The sequence below is a fragment of the Belonocnema kinseyi genome, chromosome 10, assembly GCF_010883055.1.
Source record: "Belonocnema kinseyi isolate 2016_QV_RU_SX_M_011 chromosome 10, B_treatae_v1, whole genome shotgun sequence".
NCBI classification, from domain to species: Eukaryota; Metazoa; Arthropoda; class Insecta; order Hymenoptera; family Cynipidae; genus Belonocnema; species Belonocnema kinseyi.
In genome coordinates, this window is record NC_046666.1 from 706816 (window position 1) to 713973 (window position 7158).

General features: G+C 29.9%; 1 protein-coding gene and 1 further gene across 1 annotated transcript in view; one reads left to right on the forward strand and one right to left on the reverse strand.

Moving 5' to 3' along the window:
* Positions 1-3032: 3032 nt before the first annotated feature.
* Positions 3033-3192, reverse strand: LOC117182401.
* A 1031-nt stretch (positions 3193-4223) lies between these two features.
* Positions 4224-7158, forward strand: part of LOC117181470 (organic cation transporter protein-like) — a 104022-nt gene continuing 101087 nt past the window's right edge. The window contains exon 1 of the mRNA XM_033374152.1: positions 4224-4439. The gene's annotated coding sequence lies outside the window, so the exon portion shown is untranslated. The remainder of the gene's footprint in view (positions 4440-7158) is intronic.

Below are 7158 nucleotides of genomic sequence, written 5' to 3' on the forward strand. Positions count from 1 at the left end.
ACCATGTTCGTTATCGAATTTTCGGCACCAGCTAACAAAAACATCATAGCCAAGGAGAATGAAAAGAAAGAGAGGTATCGAGACCTTATAAGGGAGTTGCAAAGATTGTACCCAGAATATTCTGTTAAACTAATCCTCCTTATCATCGGCGCTCTTGGAGGTGCCAAGCTTTCACTCGCTAATGGCCTAAAAAGCATCCTTGCGTGTCAACAATATGCCAAAACACTTGCGGGAAAAATGCAGAAGGCGGTAGTCCTTGGGTCGCTCCGTGTTCTTAGGGTGCACGAGGCTTTCGCTGAATCGTCGTATTGATTCCGTTACAGACTGTAACCACCTATCTCACGTTCGGGAGACATGGTTGTGGCTGAAATTTTACCGCGATTTCGCTGGAAACGGGTGCAATTTTCCAGATTAGCATCACTGCTTCCTCCTTGCTGTCACTTTACGTGCCGCTCTTTGCAGTAAAATAAAGTGATATTTTACTGCCGCTCCGCACATTTAAATAGAATTCTGTAATTTATTTTTTAACACGTTTAAGTACATTATTAAAATATAAATAAATTTGAATATTTTTTCGAATTTATAAATTATAAAAAGATTTAATAATGAAAAATAGGTTCAATAAATGATTACATTAAATTTTACTAAGTCCATTGAGAGGAATAGGATTTGCACTTTTTCTGTTCCCGTTGGGGGATTTTTATACGGAAGAAAAACCGCGCATTCGTAGAAATACAAATTCTTAATTTATCTGAGCTCAACTCTTATTGCCGGATACTTAGCATTGCAAAGAGGACTTCCTAGGATTACAAGTGGATTACTTAAGAGTGCAAGTGGATCAAAAAGTGATTGCACATGATTAAAATAGATTATAGGTTGATTACCTTGGGTTACGATTACCTACGAATAAACTGGATTACCGCATTGGGAATTGTCTAGGATTAAAAGTGAATTAATTGGAATTAAAAATGGATTGGGCGGGATTAAATTGGATTAATTAATTACCTAGGAATAAACTGTATAACCGAATTGCTGCAAAATTACAAGTATATTTTGGCGGATTGCAAATGAATCACCTCACAGTAAACCCCAGGAATAAATGTTATCTTCAAAATTGCATAAAAATGCTATAGCATGTTTGTTTGATGAAAAATAAAATTTATCTGACATATGTGATATGTCAACCCAGAAAACACGTTCTGTAACTGCTCCAGATTAAAAAAAGGAACTATGTTCTATAACAGTTGTTACAATATTGTTACAGAACTATTTTAGAACAAAAAGGTAACAGTGTTCTAGAACACTGTGACAAAATTGTGACCGAACTGTTCTAGAACAAAAAGGTAACAGTGTTCTAGATCACGGTGACAAAATTGTGACAGGACTCTTCTTGAACTATGTGACAGCAGTGTTCTGTAACAGTTGCTATGGAATTTTTCTAAAACAAACTGATCACAGACGCTCTATAATATTTGTTTCAAGTTTATTCTAGAACTGTGCCGTAACAGTTTTATATCGAAGTTCTAGAATCCTGTTGCAAGTGTGTTCTAGAGCGAATTAGGAACAAAGATTAGTTCGCTAACACTATAGACGTATAATTTTTGTTAGTCGGGACTGCGTGCGCGCTATCCCAGATCAAAATATACCCTTGGGGATATCGAAATTTCCGCCTCGCAGGATATTCCGACGGGTTATCCCTGGAATAGCCCGGGACATAAATAGGGTCTAATCGAATATCCTGGGATATCCTATTGCTGTGAGGGATACATAACACTGTTCCATATTGAATAAATAACAGTTCTAGAACTGTTGTAGAATTTTTATAGAACTGTGATAGAATTGTCCTAGATTTTTTACATCGCGGCGTGCCAAAGTTGTAGAAGTGATCTAGAAATGTTACAGATTGGTTGTCACAGCGTTCTAGATCTGTTAAAGATTTGTTATGTAACATTGTAATTATGTTCTAGAATAGTTCTAGAAATGTTACAGATCGGTTGTCACAGCGTTCTAGATCTGTTACAGAATTATCACAACACTGGTAACCAAGTTCTAGAATTGTTCCATAAATGTTACAAATCACATGTCACAGTGTTCTAAAACTGTTACATAATTGTTCTAGCGTATGAGGGATGACATACTTACTCGCATGTTCGTAACTTGTTACTAACATGTTTTAGAACACGTTCTTTTTTGTTCTTGAACAATTGCACATCTGTTCTGTAACCATGTTTACTGGAATACGGCTGCTTCTAGACTCTAAGTTCATCGCAAAAATTTCCTCCAAGCATTTGAAAATCTTTGCGGTATTATTTTTTTAAATCTTCTCGTTTTATTTGAATGATTTTAACCAAAAAACCATTCACCTGCACTTACAGAATACATAAGCTGCACTTGGTTTATACTTTATAGTGCTTGTTTATAATTTTTGATGTCTTCATCAGGTTCAACAGAAACTAAAGGTTTGTTGAACAAAAGTAAAGCACTGAACTTGGCTGAGTGTTCACTATAAAGTATAAACTAACCAAAGTGAAGCCTGTGTATTCTATCAGTGTCCTAGCAAAAGTTACAGAACAGATTTGTAACTGTTCTAGAAGACAAAAGAACATTTTCTAGAACAGGTTAGTAACAGGTTACGAACATGCGAGTAACTATGTCATCCCCCATACGCTAGATCAATTCTGTAACAATTCGAGAAATCTGTGACAACCGATCTGTAACATTTCTAGAACAATTCTAGAACTCAATTACAAATGTTGTATAACAAATCTTTAGAAGATCTAGAACGCTGTGACAACCGTTCTGTAACAATTCTAGAACTTGGTACGCTGCATTGTAAAAAATCTAGGACAATTCTATAACAGTTCTAGAACATTTATTTATCAAATATGAAACAGTGTTATGTACCTCTCATAACAATAGGATATCCCGGGATATTCAATTTGACCCCATTTATGTCTCTGGCTATTCCAGGGATAACCCGTCGGAATATCTTGCGAGACGGAAACTTTGATATCCCCATGGATATATTTTGATCCGGTATAGCGCGTACGCAGTCCAGACTAACAAAAATTATACGTCCGAGATATCCACATTAGAGATATTCGCAAGAGTCAGCACGACCATAGTGTTAGCGAAGTAATCTTTGTTCCTAATTTGTTCTAGAACATACTTGTAACAGGGTTCTAGAACTTCAATGTAACACTGTTACGGCACAGTTCTAGAAAAAACTTGAAACCAATATTATAGAGCGTCTGTGATCAGTTTGTGCTTGCACAATTCCATAGCAACTGTTACAAAACAGTGCTGTCACATAGTTCTAGAACAGCTTTGTCACAATTTTGTCACCGTGTTCTAGAACACTGTTACCTTTTTGTTCTACAAACATTTCGGTCACAACTTTGTCACAGTGTTCTAGAACACTCTTACCTTTTTGTTCTAAAACAGTTCTGTCACCATCTTATTGTAACAACTGTTATAGAACACAGTTTCTTTTTTGATCTGGAACAGTTACAGAACGTGTTCGCTGGAGTAGATGAATGATTTTTAGGTTACAATCATTAAAATAAAGTGTGACGCTTTAAAAAATGAATACCGCGCGAATTTTCAAATTTATGGAGGAAATTTTTGTTCGGTGAACCTTCGTCATATAAATTTAATCTTTCGTCAGATAAATTTCATCTTTTGTCTGATAAACGTGTTGCAGCGTTTTTGTCCAATTCAAGTATAAAATTAATTCCTGGGGTTTCCCGTGCTTGGATAATAAAGTGAATAATATCGGATTACTCAGGCTTAAATATGGATCAGAGGTAGATTAGAAATGGATGATCGAGGATTAAAAGTGGATTACATGGATGACTTGAATGTGACTCGATCTAAAGTAATTGAAAAGCGGAGTGATTTTTTGCAACATTAACATTGTATCGTATATGTGTTAGTGTGCCTTTGGCATAGATTTAGATTAATTTCAATGAAACAAGCCGAGACGAGGAGGGTGGCTCGCTTGCCGCGAGGTGCTACGCTAGGTCGTCATGTGGAGAAAAGCGATCGGATCAGCTTTAATGAGAACCGAGGTGCATACGAGTACCATAGGAGTACTATACGAGTACATATAGTGGATCTGGCGTGAAATAAAATTGTGATTACCCCCGGAATGGCCACGTCCTTGGCTATAAGCGTGTCACAATCACACGTACGACCTGAAAATTACCAAGTCAGTCTCCAGTTATGTTCTATTCGTCCAAACGAATAACTTATTTGTCTCATTTTCTCCACAAATCACAAATCGAATTAGAAAACTCCTCCGTCATTCACAACGAAAATGGATTTTAACTTTTTTTACGAAAGAGTGCACATCTATTTTTTAAAGTAAATCCGGTTTTTTTTTAATTATACCTGACTGTGGTTTTAAAAGTTTGACCTCAAACTATTTTACGAAACAGGTGTGTACATTTACATATTTTATCATTTACATAAATAGTCAACTTATTGATAAATTATTAGAAATTAATTATAAGTAAAATTAAATTTATTTTAATTGAAGCGATGTTAGTTCATAAATAATTATTTAATTAATATAAATTTATTACTATTCTGTTAATTATGACATAATTAATTAATAATCATTTTTCAATCATTATATTTATTATATTAAACAAATTTCTTTATTTTTTATGAGTAGAACAAATTATTTGCATATTACCTTACTAAAAGTTATTAAATCATTTGTTATTTTATAAACAAATCTTATAAATAACTATCGACATCAGGTATTCAGGATGTAAGAAATAACACTTTCTTTTACGAAATCTGCTGAAAATTACTATTTTTTAAGTACAAACTTAATTTTTTTATATAAATAATTTATAATCTTTTAAATTTAAATTGTTAACAAATATTTATCACCTTATGCATTCATAAACACAAAATTCCGCTTTTTTAATGAATTATTAATTTTCAATTGTTTCATATTTTTTCAACAATAAGTGATCATTGTTTTAAACAAAATTAATTAACAAATTCATTATTTAGTAATAAATGTTTCACTTATTATATTAAATAATTATTTTATATAGTATTATTAATTACAAATTTATTACTTTATTTTATATGTTATTTATTATTATAAAATAATAAAAAATATTATTGAATTAGTATATTTAAATAAGAGCTTGTTTAAATTTTTTTAATTACATATTTCAATTTTTTAAATTAATTTATGTAAAAATGAGAGCCTAAAATTAGAGTGATTTAAAAATTTAAATTCAGGCTTCCTCATTTCGATCAATATGAATATCAATTTTTCTATTTTATTTTCAATTCAATTTTACATCTGCCAATAAATAGCTTTTTAATAAATCGCAAATAATTTGTATTTATTAATATTAACTGTATCTTAATTTTCCATCGTCGATAACTATATTCGCCTCTGAATTTTAAACCGAATTGACTGATCAATCTCGCGAGATAAAATTTATGTGAGTAGAAAAGTCCCAAAATCAGATAATTACCAACAAATAAAAATTTACGGATCAGAAAATTTCAAAAAAAAAAAAAAAATAATTTTCCGTTTCTTTAGAAATTATAAAAAAAGGAAATAGTATATTTTTAGATGAACAGATTTCTTTTATTTATTTATTTTAATTTTATTATTAATTATTAAAAATTTTATAATTCAAAATTTCCCTGTCAAAAATTTTATTTCGGGAATTTTCAATATCCTTAATGTTGGTAACTGTCGGATATTTTCTATTTCGAATATTTTATTATTCGGTATTTTTTCGTCTTCTGTTTTATAATTTTATTTATTATTGTTAATGCCATTATTTATTTATGATCAAAGATTTTTTTTAATGGTTTATAAATTTTATAAATTTATTTCGATAATATGATAAACTTCTGGCCTTTTTTCGATTTTCTTTTTCGGGAATTTGACACTGGCATAAATTTTTCAGTCTTTCACAGTTCGCGGCGACGATAATAAAAATAACAAATGAGACTATTTCTGATTTTTTTAAAATGATTTGTACCTCATTTTGAATTGAAATTCACGTATTTTGTTGAAAATTTGTCTTTTTGTTTGAAAATTTAATAATTTGATTGTATTTTTTTTCTTTCTTAACTAACAATTTTTTTGTTCAACATTCAATTTTATAAATTTATTTCTATAATATTAAAAACTTCGGGCATTTTTTTCGAATATTTTCTTTTCGGGAATTTGCCACTGCCATGAATTTTTCTCAGGATTTTTCAGTCTTCCAGAGTTCGGGGCGACGATAATAAAAATAACAAATGAGACTATTTCTGATTTTTTAAAATGATTTGTACTTCATTTTGAATTTAAATTCACGTATTTTGTTGAAAACTTGTCTTTTTGAGTAGAAAATTTGTCTTTTTGTTTGAAAATTTAATAATTTAATTCTATTTTTTTTCTTTCTTAACTAACAATTTTTTTTCAATATTCATCTTTCGAATTTTGGTTTAAAATGTACCTTTCTTAATTGAAATTCAAGTGTTTTGTGAAAAATTGGTCTTTTTAGGTAGAAAATTCGTCTTTTTGTTTCAAATTTAATAATTTAAGTTCATTCCATTTTTGGTTTAAAATGTACCTGTTTTTAAATTAAAATTCAAGTATTTTGTTAACAAAATTCTTTTTAGGTGGAAAATTTATCTTTTTGTATGAAAATTTAATAATTTGATTGAATTTGTTTCGATAATATTTATAAATTTTATAAATAAATTTATAAAGAAATTTTATAAATTTATTTCGATAGTATTATAAACTTCTGGTATTTTTTTTGAATATTTTATTTTCGGGAATTGGAAACTTTTCAGTCTTCCAGAGTTCGGGGCGACGATAATAAAAATAAGAAATGAGACTATTTCTGATTTTTTTTAAATGCTTTGTACTTCATTTTTAATTGAAATTCACGTATTTTGTTGAAAATTTGTCTTTTTAAGTAAAAATTGGTCTTTTTGTTTGAAAATTTAATAATTTGATTGAAAATTTTTTCTTTCTTAACTAACAATTTTTTCTTAATATTCATCTTTCCACTTTTAGTTTAAAATGTACCTTTCTTAATTGAAATTCAAGTGTTTTGTTAAAAATTTGTCTTTTTAGGTAGAAAAATCATCTTTTTGTTTAAAAATTTAATAATTTGA